This window comes from Lutra lutra, chromosome 11 (assembly GCF_902655055.1).
Source record: "Lutra lutra chromosome 11, mLutLut1.2, whole genome shotgun sequence".
NCBI lineage: Eukaryota > Metazoa > Chordata > Mammalia > Carnivora > Mustelidae > Lutra > Lutra lutra.
This window is the reverse complement of record NC_062288.1, coordinates 51,660,373-51,678,081: the sequence shown is the minus strand read 5'-3', so window position 1 is coordinate 51,678,081 and position 17,709 is coordinate 51,660,373. Positions and strand designations below refer to the sequence as shown.

The 17,709-nt window shown below is 36.2% G+C and overlaps 1 protein-coding gene and 1 long non-coding RNA gene across 10 annotated transcripts in view; one reads left to right on the top strand and one right to left on the bottom strand.

Moving 5' to 3' along the window:
* The window catches only part of HDAC9 (histone deacetylase 9), a 938,635-nt gene that overhangs the window by 524,086 nt on the left and 396,840 nt on the right, over positions 1–17,709 (bottom strand). The window lies entirely within an intron of this gene.
* Positions 5,416–17,208, top strand: LOC125081401 (uncharacterized). Its single transcript, XR_007121673.1, has 2 exons — positions 5,416–5,530; positions 17,160–17,208. It is a non-coding gene; the product is annotated as an uncharacterized LOC125081401 (long non-coding RNA).

The following is a 17,709-nucleotide window of genomic DNA, read 5'->3' as shown; positions in this document are numbered from 1 at the left end:
TTGTATTAAGCATGAATTATCTATTTCTTAAAGATAGTTTGCTGTTTTAATGACAAGGAAATTTATAGATTGAATTGGGAATAAATGACCTTTTTTTTTTTTAAAGATTTTATTTATTTATTTGACAGACAGAGATCACAAGTAGGCAGAGAAGCAGGCAGAGAGAGAGGAGGAAGCAGGCTCCCCACTGAGCAGAGAGCCCAATGCGGGGCTTGATCCCAGGACCCTGGAATCATGACCCGAGCTGAAGGCAGAGGTCTTAACCCACTGAGCCACCCAGGTGCCCCGGGAATAAATGACCTTTTAAAGACACAGTCTTCCACTTTATGAACACAGTATATCTCAAGTTCATTCAGGTATTCTTATTTGCTCTTCAATAATTTTACCAATTTCCCCATCAAAGTTTCAGTTGCTAAGTGAATGGTATCATCTTTTATCACATTTTGTGTGATCTTTTTAATTCTGTTTTATGCTGACCTCGTGCTGAGTAAACAACTCTTTTTTAAATTTCAAAAATTCTTTTACTTAAATTCCAGTTAGCTCACATACAGTGTAATATTAGTTTCAGATGTAAAATTTAATGATTCAAAACTTCCAAACAACACCCAGTGCTCATCACAAGTGCACTCCTTAATCTCCATCACCTAGTTCTCTGAAGAAGGCATACAGATGGCCAACAGACACATGAAAAGATGCTCAACATCACTCCTCATCAGGGAAATACAAATCAAAACTATAATGAGTTATCACCTCACACCTGTCAGAATGGCTAAAATCAGCAACACAAGAAACAAGAGGTGTTGGCAAGGATGTGGAGAAAGGGGACCCTCCTGCACTAATGGTAGGAAGGCAAACTGGTTCAGGCACTCTGGGAAACAGCATGGAGTTTCCACAAAAATTAAAAATAGAACTACCCTACAACATAGCAATTGCAATACCAGATATTTACATGAAGAATACAAAAATACTAATTTAAAGGGATACATTCATCCCAATGGTTATAGCAGCATTATCTTTAATAGTACAACTATGGAAACAGCCCAAGAGTCCAGTGACTAATGAATGGATAAAGAAGTTCTGGTATGTGTGTGTATATATATATACATATAATGGAATACTATTCAACCATTAAAAAGAATGAAATTTTGACATTTGCAATGACGTGAATGGAGCTAGAGAGCATCATGTTAAGTGAAGTAAGTCAGTCAGAAAAAGATAAATACCATATCCTTTCACTCATATGTGGTATTTAAGAAATAAAATAAATGAGGGAAGGGAAGGAAAAAAAAAAAGAGTCTGTTTCTTGATTTGCCTCTCTCAAGTATAGAGAACAAACTGATGATTACCAGAGGGTAAGTGGCGGGTGAGGTGGGGATAACTGAACTTGGATTAGTTTCTTTTACTCTCAAATTCTTATACATCTTAGTGTATGTTCACGTCTTGGAACATTGACTAGAATCTCCAAAGACAAACTTTGTGATGCTAACAAAAACTGTTTTAATTTTACCAGTAAATACAAAGTTTCAGATAGTGTTTTGTCTGATAATGCTTACTTTCTTCTCGTCTTAGTTTACAAAGAATTTCTATCCTAGAAGAGTATTGCATTTTATTGAATATTTTCCTCTAATGAGATGATCATATTATTTTTTTCATTTAATCTATTAACAGGGTAACATTCACTGATAGGATTTTCTCTAACCATTCTCTCATTCCTGGAATTCTATCCCTATAAAAGAAAACCCATAAATGGCTAGTAACATATGAAAACCATTCAACTCTACCAGGAATCAGAAAGTAATGCTATGCTATTTTTCATCTCTCAGCTTGGCAAAAATATCCAATGATGGCAGGTATATGTGAAAAATAGTTCTCACATATATGATTGGTGAAGCATGAGGAAAATCTCTACTACATACTGGTTCATTGTCCAAGGAAGTTGATTGGGGGCAGTAGAAATTCAAGTAAAAAGATGGTCTCTCCCATGTCCACAAAGCAATTTAATATACTTTCTCATCATCTAAAAAACTGAGATTTCCCTAGAATGAATTTAAACAAGGTTTTCTAAAGTTATATTCACACATTCAGGTTCAGGACTATCTTCTGAAAAAGAAAAAAAGAAAAAAAAAAAGACCACTGATCTTTCTAGGCCAATGATACAGGAGAATTTTCATTTAATTATTGGGATAATGGACAGTGAGAGCTGACTCTTGATTAAAGTGTGAGAGAAGTGATTACAGATTCACAGCATTGTTTTTATTATGTTTAATTACCTCTTGCCTGAGATTGTTTATATTGTTTTCCTCCTTACAGTACCAAAGTAGGTTCACTTGGTACACAAATATTTTTTTCTAACATTTATATGTTTACCTTTCAGGAAAGAAAACAGATGATTGAAATCAAGTAACTAAATTTATAGTTGCAAAAATCATAATCTTTGGAAATTTGCTTTAACTAATTCTTAATGCTTAAGTCATTTATTTAACTAATTCTTATTAATGCTTAATGCTTAATATAAGAATGAGAAACTTCTAAATCCAAAGCCAACCAGCTTTGACTTGTGCCATCTCAATGCAACTATTATAGCACTTAGAAACCTACCTATGACTCACGATGATAACATATAATTGGCAAAGTCAGGGAGAGAACACTGGCAAATATTCATTCCTGTGCTCTACTAAGCTGAGTTCAACAGCCATGTCACAAAATTTGGCTTTATTATTCAACCCCTTTCTTGGCCCGCATTATAAATATATATGCCAGTGAACTAACTCAATTATTTTTCTGAGCCTTAATGACTTAATGTACCCTTTCTTGTGCTCAGTTTTAAGGCTAAACCAGAGCAAAGACTACCCAGAAAAAAACTTACATCTTTTCCTACTTATATTACACTTATTCTCTTCACTGTTCCTCTTCCACTTGGACATGAAAATATTTATTTCATTCTTCTCCTTGAATAACTGTGTACAGAGATTAATTCACTCGTTCCATCTGTCTTTCTTTAATAAATCACTATGTGAATTCCCTGTCCTGACATTTTACTTTAGATAGTTTTTTAAATTACTGATCCTCTTGGCATTCAACATTTGGTTATTAAATTGTTTACCAAAAAATCTTTTCCAGTGCCCCCTTCTCAAAAAATACAGCCAATTAAACAATACCTGAATCAATCCAGAATGAGTTCTTAAAAGGGGGTAAAACTGTTCAAATTGATACTACTATCAACCAGAAGAAATCTATCCATTTTTGTCTTATCTAAGAAAACTGTCTCTACATAAAATTTCATGAAGAAGAAAAATAGGAGATAAGTGAAACAGTGTTTGAATATTATAAAAGTACACCTGTAATCATTTTCACAATTTATTCTCCTTGGACCAAAAAGAATGCATTTATATTCAAGCAGTCTTAAATTAACTATTTCATACTTAATATGTTGAATGCAAACACATCTCTCATGAAATTTCTATTGGAATTATTGATTAAAAAATCAAGTCAAATAAGAATATTACAGAACTCCTTCCCTAAAAATAATTGAAATATTTAAGATCATATACATAAGTCAAAGCACTGGAGGTCATTCTTGACTTATATTCTACAATGAATGGTTTCAATTTTTTAAAAAAAGATTTTATTTATTTATTTGAGAGAAGAGAGATTGAGAGAGAGCATGAAAGGAGAAGCTCAGAGGGAGAAGCAGACTGCCGGCAAAACTGGGAGTGCAACGCGGGACTCAATCCCAGGACTCAGGGATTACGACCTGAGCCGAAGGCAGTTGCTTAACCAACTGAGCCACCTAAGTGCCTGAATGGTTTTAATTTTAAGCCAAAGGCTCTGACATCCCAAGAAGTTTACAGTGCTCAGATTTACAAAACAACGAAACAAAAGCTTGAGGACTTATTTTCTACATAAAAGAATGAATCATTTTTTAAAAATAAAAATTTTATAAAAACAGACTGTGATACCACTGTACTCTTTAATCACGCATTCATTCATCTAAAAATAGTCTCAGGGATCAATTATGTGCTAGGCACCATAGGAAATAAAAATAGAAGTAAAACATGATCCTTTTCCTCACAGAGCTTCTAATATAACTAATGAGGGGGATGGGGACACACATACATAAATAACTACACTGTGAGACAGAAAGTGGGAATTTCTAAGATAGTAATAAAGAACTATGGGGGAGGGGATGTGTCATAACTGGGAAACTGTTGCAGGGGTTGGGGGGAAATAGAAGACATTTGAACTGTGCTTTATAAGAGTTAGGATTTCTCCCAGCAAAGATTAATTGGAACAGAGCAGCAGAAGGGTATTTCAGAAAAAGGAAATAGCTGGTTATTAGTGTACACACACACACACACACACACACACACACACACCAGATAAACCAGAAATCTGGCCTAAAAATACAATTGTGAAGTACTCAATAATTGAAATGGATTGATTAAATGAGACAATCCTTGTGGGGGTGAGGGATGTAGTTATTAAACATTCCCTCAAGCTACACACTGTGAAGCCAACAAAGCATGTTGCCCAGGAGTTTGGCTCAGTCCCAATATTCTTGAGGCTAAAGAAAATGGTAGAGGATCTCCTTCCCCTGGTTTCCTCACGTACCCACCGATAAAGGCTTCCTCATCCCTTACAGAAGGCAGAACTCAGTGGAGTTTAAAATAGCTCCAGAACACTTCCTGCTCTATTCTAACTGTGCTTTCATTCCTTTTGACTTAGACCAATTGGAATGTTGAGGGAAAACCCCATGAGGCATCAAGCATGTGAGATCATGTGTCAGTCCCTCAAAAATGTTTGTCCATCCTACTATGTGTATCCAACACTTCCCTACCCATGAGAAAGCAGAACATGTGGGGGAAATAGCTTTTAGCACATTGACATTTCCCCTTTTTTAAAAACAGATCTAAGTATTTCCTTACTCAACTTTTGTAACAATTAATCACAAATCTATCCACTTCCCAACATGATGAAGACAATGTATTCTAAACATTTTGTTTAGATGTTACACTTCTTACATCTACAACAAAGTTGCTATTTATCCCATGATTTCCTTGAATTAAATACTGGGTACATTGTAAGGGTTTAATACAACCCATGTAATGAATATTGTATTATATAATCCCTTAAAGAAGTATTCAATATTGTAAATTTGAGAAAATTTTTATAGACTTTTCTTCTAACTTCAGGGGATAAAGATACACTATCCCATTCTTTTTAGCCCCCAGGGAAGAGGAATTCGTCACTTCACTAAACTCTAGGATGGCTCATACTGCTTGGGTAAGAAGTTTAGACATATTTGAGGTTAGAGCTGGAATGCTGGGCAAAGATGAACCTTTGGGAAAGAACCAAGGTAAGTGGTTAGAAGGTCCTTAATTTCTCGCCAATAGCCTTGATCCTAGGGAGAGGTCTCCTGATTCCAAAATCTGTCTTTGGAAAAGAGAGAAAATCTACAGATAACAGCTTTCCCCTGGCTTTCTCACCTACCCACTGATAAAAGCTTTTCCATCTCTTACACAAGACAGAGGTAAGTGGAGGCTAAAATAGCTCCCGGGCACTTTCTGCTCTATTCTAACTGTTCTCATTCTATTTGTTCTAGATCAAATGGAATGTTGAGGGAAAACTACTTCTTTGGGGAAGACATTCTTTGTATCTTAGCCTCCTCAAAAGGCTTTATTTGAATCCTCTAATACTGCCTTTGCTACTATCAATCACTTTCTATCTCATTTTTCTTTTATTTTTTCTTAGTACTTATTAGTGTCTAAAGTAGGCTTATCCATCCATTATTCAACTGAACAATCAGTCAATCATATATCTCCTGATTTGTTTCATAGTTGTATCCTCTGTGACTAAAACAATACCTGGGGGGGGCGCCGGGGTGGCTCAGTGGGTTAAGCCTCTGCCTTCAGCTCAGGTCATGATCCCAGGGTCCTGGGATGGAGCCCCACATCGGGCTCTCTGCCCAGCAGGGAGCCTGCTTCCTCCTCGCTCTCTGCCTGCCTCTCTGCTTACTTGTGATCTCTCTCTCTCTGTCAAATAAATAAATAAAATAAAAAAATAAAATAAAATAAAACAATACCTGGTACATGGTTGGCTCTCAAATATTTTTGAGCAAAAAAAGAATGCAGAGATGAATGACTATTTCACCTTAGCTTCTAAAACTTCAAGCAATTACATCATCTCCCCAAACCTTCAACCTGCTAATTAAGAGTGGTCGGGATGCAATAAGTTCCTGCAATTTCTTCTCCTTCCAATCCTCTGAATTTATTTACATCAGTAATTCTTTGAGAATACACTTGAATTGCTGTGTGTTTCCTGTTTGTCTGTCATTTTGCAAGTTCCTAATGGTCTGTGGGTTTCTTATATTGCATACAAGCACAAGCAGATTTATCTTTTAAAAAAATAATATGTTTTTCAGTAAATAATTCAGCAATAAAATTATGAATATTCTTATAGAGCTCTAAGTTTTCCATTCTAAAGCATTTCAATTAATGTGTAACATGAAATGTATTACCATACCACTTTAACATTTCATCATCTAGCAACAATGAGTGAATAATCAGGAAATACAAAATGCAAATTTAAGAGAGTAAAATCCTAATTCTAATTTTAAGTCAATAAATCAATTACTAAGATCTGAATTAAACTTACAGTCTAAGTAAGCTAAGAGATCAGTTCTCAAATGTGAAACTGTATTCCCTTTTACATGAAATATGTTGGATTTAACACGAGTTAGTTATACCAAAACAGCTAGCAGAGGCTTCTACCTCCTTTTTTTATATACTGAAATATTTTGTCTAATCTACTTAAGTCAGCACCTTAATTAATTATAGTCATAATATCTTTCATAGCTAGACTTCATGTATTATCACAATAAAGCCAGAAGCATAGATGACATAATTTTACTGGTATCATAATTTATTACTAAGAGTTATTTATTATGTACATTCACTTATTTTTCTACACTGTATAACCAACCCATATATTCACTGTATTTGTAACTTTTTTTTTTATAAACCATCCTGTAGATCCAATCTTCATGGAATTTTAAAAAGTACTGTATATCTTTTGGAGGAATTTTAGAGAATTTAGATTTCTTAGCTTTAAAAAAGTTCTAATTATATTCTTAATAATAGAGTCATTCTTACAAAGTGAAAAAAAAAACGTGTGTGTGTGTGTGTGTGTGTGTATTAAATGCCATTTTCCCTGGAAGGGTCAACAACAAGGAGCCCTGTTTATGAGCCATTTTAACACCAAACAGAGAGCTTAGCAATGTCTGTTTCTAAAAATAAACTCTGTGTGTCTCTTGTTGTCATCATCAACCAGAGTCCTCAGTGCTCTGTGACAGAAAGCATCAAGGCTGCTTCTCTGCCTTTCCACAAGCATTCTACATCAATACCCCAAGTCCTCCCTTTTCTGTCAAGGTGGCAGAGATAAAAAGAATTCTGCAATCAACCTAAGCACACATTTAAACATCACTGCCCCTTAAGCAGACAGTTATCATGTTGTTTTGGCAGCAGGAAGGAATCTGTGGTTTCACTTGAATGTTATTCTTCTTTATTTAAACTACTAGAAATAACCCAAAAATGACAGAATGCTCTTTCTATAAATAATCATTCCAGTGTAGAGTTATATTAGGAGGTAACTCAGATGGCATGATAACGCCTAACAAGCTAATCTTAGACCTGCGATGCCATAAGATAGAAATACCCAGGCTAAGAATAACTGACCCAAAGGAGTCCGCCTGCTAAAGAGAGCCCCACACCAGTGGGCATCTGCAGATTTTAATGCATTTAATGATCTTCTGAAAGCTTCTTTCCCCTGGAAGGCAATAAATTTTGTTGGTCATTAACCTGACAATCAATAATGCCTCCACAGTGTATTCATAGAGATGGTTCAAGAGTCTCACAGCCAACAAGATTACAAAACTTAGTTGATGGAAATCCAGGCGTTGGCTCTTGAAAAGTTGCATTAGTACCTAACTGGTGAATTTAATGCATAGATTTAACTCAAGGTAAAGATAAACGTTGCATCACGTTGGTACATAAAAACATCGCCATCTGGTTTTCACCGAAAATATTAAAATTGGACCCATATTGGACCAATATACATTAAAAAGAGAGTAAAATTTTGTCAGCTAGATTAGTCTTTTGCCTTAAGAATGTAACATAGTATGTTGGGATCAGGATTTGAGAGGAGACACAGACTTGATTGACGCCCTACCCATCCCCATTTCTAGCTAAGGACTGAAGGGGGATGTGGGTATAATTCTAATATTTTGGTCAAAAAACACACTGAACCCCATGGGGCCAACATATGGGGGAAAAAATAAACTGAAAAGGTTCTTCAGCTAAATTACATTAGTGATAATGTGTTACTCTGTGCAAACCTTACCTTTATGACTTATAAGATGTCCTGCGAGTATTGGCAAACTTGCCAAATGCTTTGGGGATACTGGTTCTGTCCACAGTGTGTACTCATTCCACTGCATTATCATCAAGTCTCATGGAACTTAGGAGGCTTCCTGGACTCTCTCAGCCCTGGACAGTGTTAACTTCCCCAGTTTCACTATCAAGCCCTGAGAATGTGAAGTAAGTCTCCTCTACCAAGCCTTTCAACACAGTTGCCTGTTTGTGCCTTAAACCTCCCCAGACTAAGAAGTAAGCCTATACACTTATTTATAAATACAGATGATTCCATATTTTTAGCACCAGGTAGGAAACATATTCTCCTATGCAAAATATCTTTGCCTTTGAGAAAAAGAGGCAGAGACATGGTAAACAGGAACAGAGACATGGCAAACAAACCAAGTTCAAACCCGACCCTGCCAGTTCCTAGCCATGATCACCATCAGTAAGTTCCCCTGAACCTGTTTCCATTTCTGCAAAATATGAATACTTCTGTAACCACCATAGACCTCTTCAAATCCCAGGAAGGATTAAGTGATAAAACAATGCCAGGTACAGAAAAAGCCTCTGAAACATTAGCTTATTATGTTAACACGAAGAATGACAGTGATAAAAAATGATGAAAACATAGGGCTCCAACCACTGACCTCCTAAACTGACCTCCTAAACTGATGAAACAATTAGATCAGAGGGGAATGTGGCAGAAAAACCATGAAAATGATAACTGATTGTGATATGTTTTTAAATCTAAAATGAGTGGTTCTTGACACAAAATCATACATTGAAAATACACAATTGAATTTTATTCATAAGCAGGTTTAAAAAGTACCCTCAGAGAGAGAGAAGGAGAAGCAAACCAAAAGACAGACTCTTAACCACAGAGAACTGTTGCCAGAGGGAAGGTGGGCGGGGATGGGTTGAGTAGGGGATGGGTTGAGTAGGGGATGGGGATTAAGGAGTGCACTCCTCAATGCGATCACTGGGTGTCGTATTTAAGTACTGAATCACTAAATTGCACACCTGAAACTAATACTACACTGTATAGTTAACTAACAGGAATTTAAATAAAAACTTTTTAAAAAGCACCATCAAGCGTAAAATTTAAATCATGTTCAATTCACCAAGAGCTTTTCTAGTTCACCTTACATGCAGTTCCCTGAAAACTTTCTGGGTAAAACCTGTTTTTACTACTGTAAGAACTCCCAGGCCACAACGTAATTTAATGGAAATTCAGTGAAATTTTGTTGGTTATGTTTTGTTTTGTTTTTAATCTCAAATTTTAAAATTTAAAACTATTTTAACCCAGTTTGGATATATATCATGCCCTCGACACCCACCAAAACTTACCTCAAGCAATTGAAAAAGACATCCTCGGGGCTACAACTGTGTCAATACTGAATATAAATTATAAATGAAATGTTTCAATGTAAGTGGTAGGCCACGAGGGGAAGAAGTTAAAAAAAAAAAATGAAGTTCTGGGGTATTTCCAAGCTTATCAACATGCAAAGAGTTTAATCATAAGTAAATGACTAGTTACACTCTGTGGTTTGGTAAATTTCCTTCTTCCTTAGATGTAATTTTCATTGGATTTAATTATTGGGTATTTTAAAAGCACTATATATTAAAAAACCTATCACTTATTTCACTATGGAAAATTTAATACTAAAATAATGAACAGAACTGATACTCTTCCAAAACATAAGAATTGCTTAGTTTTGTATTCATGAACCATAGCATCATAGAGTAACCCTAAACACAATGTTTCTGATAATATTTAAAGTGTAGGTCATTTAGTATTGCAAAAATTCATTTAAATTAAATTTGTTTTGAGCAAGTGACTTAGTGGGGGTAGAATGGAACTAGTAGATACAAGGTATTTTCTCATTCCTTCATCTCTTGATTGTCAATCTCCCAAAAGGAGTAAAGGGAAAACTGCCCATAGTAAGGACACCACACATCCAAGCCAACCACTGGCATTTCATCTTCATTTCAAGAATGGGACAGACCACAGCACTACCACTCTGATTTGGAGCACATGCCAAAATATCTTTGAATTTCATCTACAGAAAGCTTATTTTTAAAGTCATTTTCATGGGCTTTTATTCCAATTAAATTGTTTTCAAAGTATTCCAATTCAGAAAAAAATTGTTAAAATGCAGTTACTATTCCAGATTGTTAAAATTGTTCATTACTCTGAAGATGTAATAATTATAACAACATACTGGCAAAGAAATTGCATTTTGAATATTTTAAAAATAAGCTTCCTTCAGTGTACTGCAAAGTTTATACATTAGATAAATTTCCCTTAATATTTTCTGTATTCTTCAAAGCCAACATTAAAGGAATATTTTACTCAAATTTATAATAAATTCTAGTATTACACTAGTCTACAGCATTGGCTTTCCTCTTCTAAAAAATGATTTACAACCCTAGAGAGATCCAGTGTTCTTCCATAACTACTCTTTTTAGGGTTCCTTCTAACAACAGACAGTATTAAGAAAGGCTTTCTATTCAATACCAATAAAAAACAAATTATCAGTGTTAAAATGATGCATATCTTCATGAAAATGAAGTAACACCCACAATTCAACTGAAAGAAATCACATGGTCTACTTCCTTCATTTAATTATATTTTAAGAAATATAAACTAAATAAAATTACAAAGAAGGGCGACTGGGTAGCTCTGTTGGTTAAGCATCTGCCTTAGGCTTGGATCATGATCCCAGTGTCCTGGGATACAGCCCTATATCAGGCTCCTTGCTCCCTCCCTCTCATGCTCTCTCACATGGTCTCTTTCTCAAATAAATAAATAAAATACTAAAAAACAAAGAAAGAAAGTAAGTAAGTAAGTAAGTTAGTTCCAAAGAAGAAAATTCCAATCACCAGCATACACACTGTAGCAAATACTGCTTGTGCCTCGCTAAGATGCATTCTTCTCCGCCTTTCTTCTTCCTAATAAAAACTAAAAGGTGAGCTGCAGCATCGACCCTTCTAGGTTCAGTATGACCCTAAGGAGCTCTTGTGGTAGTCCCATTCTTCTCTCTGTGACTGGCTAATACATGGGCAGATGCTGCTATTCTGTCCAATAAATTATGAAGGATGATTTACTGAAGAAATTCAAGGTAAAACTTCCTAAAGAAAATATCCAAGGAAGCAAAATGTCTCTTCTGTGTCTCCAGATTTGTTCATCCATAAATAGACACGTCAACTCGTGTCTTGTGGAAAAAACAGACCTATGACGACACCAACTCTAAGGCCAAGAGAGGGGAGCCGTTTGAAAGATCTGATACTGTTGCCATTATTGACCGCCTGGTGCTGTCCGCTACTCTGCTACTTCACTAAGGGATAAACTTTCTTGTGTGTCACTTTGGGGAGGATTTTCTGTTACCTGCAGAAGACAGCCTAATTTACCTACTACTTACAATTAAACACCATGAGGATTTGGGCACAATAGCTTTGTGGGTGGGTATGTAAAAAACCCTTGGTAGAAAATATGGGCATATTGTAAAAATTCATATAAGATGAAAAAGCACAATGAAAACAAAAGCACCCCCACCCCAGCAACAGGATCACCACCACCACACACATGAAACTTTCCCTGATTTCTTTCCATTTATGTATTAATTCTTCTGGGAGATGGATAGATAAAGAAAATAACCCTTCATAAAAGTGAGATCATATCAATGATGTTATTTTTCTTTAAAAGATATGAAATTTAAATGATTTTAATAGAATTAAAAACTGCAACTAGGTACCATAAACATCCTAAATTCTTCCTTCCTATATGAGGTATCATTTCCAAAAAGATCTTCCAAGGGTTAAAGAAGGAAATTATTTTAAAAAATCAGTGTTTGGTGTCTCTCTCTCTCTTTTTTTTTTTTTTTTTTTTTTTACCTCTGTGTTTCTATTTTAGGCAGCAGGGAGTCTGTCCTTGCTCAGAAAGAAAATATCAGCACTTTCACACATCCCTCCATCTCACCTCTCTCTAGTGCCTCATATTGGTTATGTTTATGAACATCGCCCTACTTTATAAAATTTGCTTTCTGTCCTGTAACCAAGTTTTATATGTGTTTAAAACAGATTCACTGTTTGCCCCATTAATCTTACTATGCTCTCTCTACTTCTCAATTTCATTTTTTGCTTTTACATTCATCTCTTCATTGTGTGGGCTTCATTGTCAATCAGTCTAGTTCATGTTTGGGAATTTCTGACCTGCCTACCCATTTTCTCTCTATTATAATAACCCTTGCCTGGACGGACCATCGGATTACACTTCTTTTTGAACACCAAAGATTTTTCTTCATTATCCTCTGCCATTAAATGTTGGAGATTCTTGATAAACCTTCTTGAATCCCATATATATCCTTCCTCCCCACCTTACCCCACCACAGATCTTTGCTTTACCTGATGAACCTCCCAGAAGAATTATTATTTGAAAATCAATAGCCCATTAGGATATGACCCTGTGATGAACATTTGCAACAAACTGTCCTTAAAAAGGAGAGTCCTTTCAATCTATCCATTTATTTTTCTTTTCTGATGAAATAATCTTTCATCTTTTCACAAAATCATCTTCTGTTTCATTGCTTTAGAATATCAGCTTCAGGGATATAAATAATCTCTTTGTTATATGCTGCCTTTGTCTTTCTTATTAATTAACTTCTCCCCAATTGCTTGGGTCCATTTTCCTTTTTTCATTCCCTGTGATTGTCTTGAACCTTTCCCCTTTGTTGGTAAAGGGTTTCACTGATGTCTGTTCTGCTTCCTGCTATTTCTAATGAATATTTTTGTTCTATAATTACCATGGTTTTTTCATTTTCAATTTGTTTCACTAGATCTAAAATATCCCTTTTCATCTCATGCTATTGTTTTATCATCTCATCTCTGAGCTCTTGTTTTATGGAATTTATGTTCTTATTAAGAAGCTCTATTTGTGGGGAGCAATTATTAGACAATTCCATGGATTCAGTAAATTGGTGTTTTCTTCTTGTGGAACATCTAAGATTAGTTGGAGAAGGGTATTTTGTTGAAGAGAACTATTGATCGTTTTCCCAATTTAGACTGTTGCTCTTGAGGCCTTCATTTCTCCAGTGAGGCAATACTTGTCCACATTCCTCCATTTCACTAGTCTCTTTCCAGAATCATTTCAATTATTTCTACCTCACAAGATATAAAAACAACAGCAACGACCACAAAAGCTGAGGCTATCTACTCAGTTTACTTCTCTTCAGATCTGAGGATGTTAGTGAGAATTTTTAGGAAGTCGTCATCATGTCAGTAAAATTCTTAGGAGGCCTAGGATGCAGGCCCTGTTAGGTCTCTCTATTTGGATCAAAACCCCCCAGTTCCATTTCTTCCTTGACTATAAGCTTCTGAGATGTTAGGTTATATCATTTTCCGTACACACTTAATGCTGAATATTGTACCCGTGCATGTGCACGTGTGTGCATGTGTGTGTGTGCGTGCGCGTGCAGGGTGAGTGTGTTTGACAACTTAGACCATTCTGGGATCCCTCCATTATCTATCAGAGGTGAGAAATTATGTAGCGTATTTTCAAATTCTCATTTTCAAAATCAAAATCCTTGTTTTTAAATTCAGAATTTGGGTTTATTTTAGTCTTCTGAGGCATTTTATTGAATCTTCTTGCTCAATGGATGAAACAGTTATTCCACTGCTGTCGTCCACAGAAATATAAAATACTCATTCTTGTCCCCATCCTCAATGGGTCTATTTATAACCAGCTTTCTAATCACCACCTATCAGATATTCAAATTGATAACAGCCACGTAAGTGAAGATAACTTGAGTTAGAGAACAAGCAAAACAGTAATTATGGGAAATACCAGAAGTGATTCTTGACATGACAGGAGCATTTCACAGACTTACATTTTCATAATTAGATTCTGCTTTCCAAGTAGACATAAATGGCTACTGAATCTAAAATGTTCCTTTCCCCTCAACAATGCACACCAAAGTGGGGAAAAAAGATTCCGAAAGGGTGAAGATATGTTTTCCATAAAAGAAATTCAGGATTTAGATTTAAATGCTTTTCTTTTATACCCTAAAATAAGAATACATAGTAAAAAATATGAGTTTTCCTTATTTTAAATGTATTTTACATTAATGCTGTATAAGCTCTAGGAAATTCTTTTATAGTAATTGTTCCAATATTGTCTGGACAGTTCTGCTGTCCAACATGTTAAGCAACATGCCTGGCAAAAGGAGAACGCCCCTAATTCTGCCAGCTACTGCTAAGTGACCTGAGTCAATATTTGTACATGCTTCAGTTTCTGCCACAGTTATCACTTATTCTGGCCCACACAAGCCACAAAAGTAGAGACTGACCTAGCAAAATGGGTCACTTATAACGAATTCCAAGATTCAATACTATAGAGCTTTTTAACTAAAAACACATTAGCAGCTTATGCCGTAGTACCTAGTTCTACCTAACATGTCTTGCCTAGCTGAGTCAATATTCGGGAAAAAAAAAAATGGAACCAAAAATATTTGTGATTCAACAGTCTATAAAGAATTCTGGGGCGCCTGGGTGGCTCAGTAGGTTAAGCCACTGCCTTCGGCTCGGGTCATGATCTCAGGGTCCTGGGATCGAGTCCCGCATCTCTGCTCAGCAGGGAGCCTGCTTCCCTTCCTCTCTCTCTGCCTGCCTCTCTGCCTACTTGTGATCTCTCTCTGTCAAATAAATAAATAAAATCTTTAAAAAAAAAAAAAGAATTCTGAAGAAAATCATCTTTATTAATGCACAGTATCCAGTTTAACTAAAATAGAAAATGGGAAGTTCAAAGCAATAGGTAACAACAAAACAAAGCTTTTTAAAACAATTAATCCCAAGAAATCTGCTATTGGATTTTCACTGTTCAATTACATATTCTGCAAATTCTTTGTGTTTGATTATTACATAATGAGACACTTTACAGAATACACATGCACACACGTGCATGCACGCTTGCACACACACACAAGCTACTCTGATTTACAGTCACAATTTGCACAAGGAAAAGACTGGTTCTTATCAGACCAGGGAAACCAGAAAAAAAAAAAAGTAGCTGATGTATAAAATAACCAAATAAAACTTAGTATCAAAACAAAACATCACTGTTCCATGTAATATACCATCAAATTCATCTATCTACTTTGTTTGGCAAGATAGGGCTTGGTACTGAAGAGCCAGAAGCCCAGGTTCACTCACTAAAAATATAGTTATAATAATAGTGAGCCTGCACTTTAATAACACGTTGTTAGATCTGAACCTCATATGAATGCCAAGAGGTAAACAGGAGGAAATCTTTATTGTTCAGTTTACAGATGAGTAACCAGTTATACAACTGGCTTTCACTAGAACACAGAGTTCTTGACTCCCAGAACAAATAGCGTTCTCTCCACCACTCTGCACAGCTACCAGATACCTCTTTCAGATCCACAGACTCCATCCACTCCTAGGCGTATCAATCACACCCAGGCCACTGGTCCAAAAGGGGGTGGAATGAAATTTGTAGATAAATTAAGACAAACACACCCCAAATTTAGCAAGTGACTTAAAGGAAAACCCTAGTGAAATGGGTCACCAGGATCCCCATCACTTCCTCCTACCCATACGTCCATGATACTCAAAGTTTACTGCACCTTAGGTTTGCTCGTAAGATTTTAAAAATTCCAATATTCAGGTTAGTTCCCATACCAGTTAAGTCAGAAACTCTGGGGGTATGACCAAGGCTTCAGTATTTTGTAAAAGACTCTTGATGACTCCAAGTTTGAGAGCCAACGCCTCAGAGGAAGTACACAATAAACACTGGGGGAATTAAATTTAAGGCCACATCATATTGAACAAAATCAAATATTACACAACATGGTAGTATGGATGCACATGATTTCATATTTCAAATTTTAAAAATAAACAGAACCTGGAGTTTTCTTATTTCTACCAGTTTTGGGAATTGATGTCAATCTACATCACTTTTCATTTAATAGTTGGTGCTTAAAGGATGCTTCCCTTCCTGTAGAACCGACAACAGTATGGACAGTCTGAAATACTTCTCTGCTTGAAAATATTATTGCCTTAGCGTCAGGAAAATGGCAATCTCAACTGAAAAATGGAGTAAAGTTATATGTGATTACCGAAGACACTGAAAACAGGGAGGCTTGCAAACACCTGTAGCCTGTGGCAAGAGTTTCAGTGTCAGCAGCCAGTCCCTGCTGGAAAGGCACAGCTTTGTTTCTACCATGTGGAAGAAACATTAAACTTGCTACACAGAGGCAAGGACTGAAAAGATCCCTAAAATAGTTATTTTTAAAAAGTCGATCCATATTTAAAAAACAAAATGCTAAATTAAGCGACGAGTTCCATTTGAGACCCACCAGCTGACCCCTCCCCAAGCTTTTGTCAACTTTACAGCCACAATGACCATAGAAAATAAACCGTATTAAAATCCTCATACGTTTGCTTCAGATAAGCGGATACTACTAATTAATAGAATTCCTGTCACATAAGTACAAACATCTCAAATGACACAAAACTGATCTCTTAGTCTGAGTGCAAGAAAATAATCGGGTCAGGAGAAGTATCTTAAAATCATCACAGCTGACCGAGGCTTAAAAGAAAACTTGCTTCAGACATAGAGCCGTAAATGGGAAGGTGCTCAGTACTGAGCAGACATCGTGCCAACCTGTGGAATATTTCTTTCACGTCTAGCTCTACCCTAGCAAACGCTGCTTTATGTTGCCTTCTTTGCAGGGAGATCTCTGTGGTGATCTAGAATTACGATTAAGCCCACAAAGGAACTCAAAAAGACGTGAGAGAGAACTTTAAGCCAATTTAGACGGAAGCATTCCAAAGAGGACGGAAATTTTAAAAAGCCCCCAAGCTTTAGGAACTGGCTGTAGGATTAAATGTGAAGAGCAACAATTACAACTAAGTGATACGGCCGGGAGAGTCTGCTCTTTTCACAAATAGAAATTGATAACGCTGACAAGCTCGATCTTCCCCAGCATATCCCCTTGAAGGTACAAAGTACAGACGGCTGGGAAACAAGAATCTGTTACTGTTATCCTTTCAAGGGCCGCACCTGCATGTAACACCTTTATGTGTGTGCTATGCCGTCCATCTGCCTGACAACGCTAGACTCTCCAAATGTTGTTCGAGAAAATTATATCAACCATCTGCTAATAATAATTGTATCCCACCACTAAATAGTTTTATTTGGGGCTGATGAGAGAAAGCCGCATTAAAAACTACCTTTGCAACTCCAAGCAAACCCATTTTGGAAGGCAGGTCTAGAAAGAGC